The following is a 697-nucleotide window of genomic DNA, read 5'->3' as shown; positions in this document are numbered from 1 at the left end:
CCCATACAAGGAAGATGTGTAAGTACAACTATGCCCCTCGGTGCAGTGTGGTTCTTCTGTTTCCCACCTCCACGCACCCATACCCCACTAAGATAGATAATGCGGCTAGTCATGTTACAGACTCGCCCCCGCATGCGACGCCACGGCACGCCGTGTCGTCGCCTGCTACGGCTCGTTCCTCGCTTGGCCTTGCAGGGATGGGGGAGGGGGTGCGGACCCCCCTCCCACTGGCTCGGCATCGCGCTTACGCGGCAATGCCTTTGTTTGAGACGTGCAGTGCGGCTATTTCTTTTCCCACCCACACCCCCCCTAAGATAGATAATGGGGCAACTTCATAGAAGGAAGATGTGTCAGTACAATTATGCCCCTCGGTGCAGTGCGGTTATTCTGTTGCCCACCCACACGCACCCACTCCCCCCTAAGATAGATAATGGGGCAAGTAATGTTACAGACTCACCTCCGCATGTGACGCAGCGGCACGCCACATCGTCACCTGCTACGGCTCGTTCCTGGCTCGGCCTCGCCGGGACGGGGGAGGGGGGGTCCAGACCCCCCTCCCACCCTTGGCTCGGCCTCGCGCTAACACAGCAGTGCGCTCATTTGACAGGCGCAGTGCGGATATTCTGTTTCCCACCCACACTCTCCCTAATATAGATAATAGGCGCAAGTCCATACAAGGAAGATGTGTCAGAACAAC

The sequence above is a fragment of the Triticum aestivum genome, chromosome 3B (assembly GCF_018294505.1).
Source record: "Triticum aestivum cultivar Chinese Spring chromosome 3B, IWGSC CS RefSeq v2.1, whole genome shotgun sequence".
Taxonomy (NCBI): Eukaryota; Viridiplantae; Streptophyta; class Magnoliopsida; order Poales; family Poaceae; genus Triticum; species Triticum aestivum.
The sequence above is the reverse complement of the archived record's forward strand: the minus strand, read 5'-3'. Positions refer to the sequence as shown.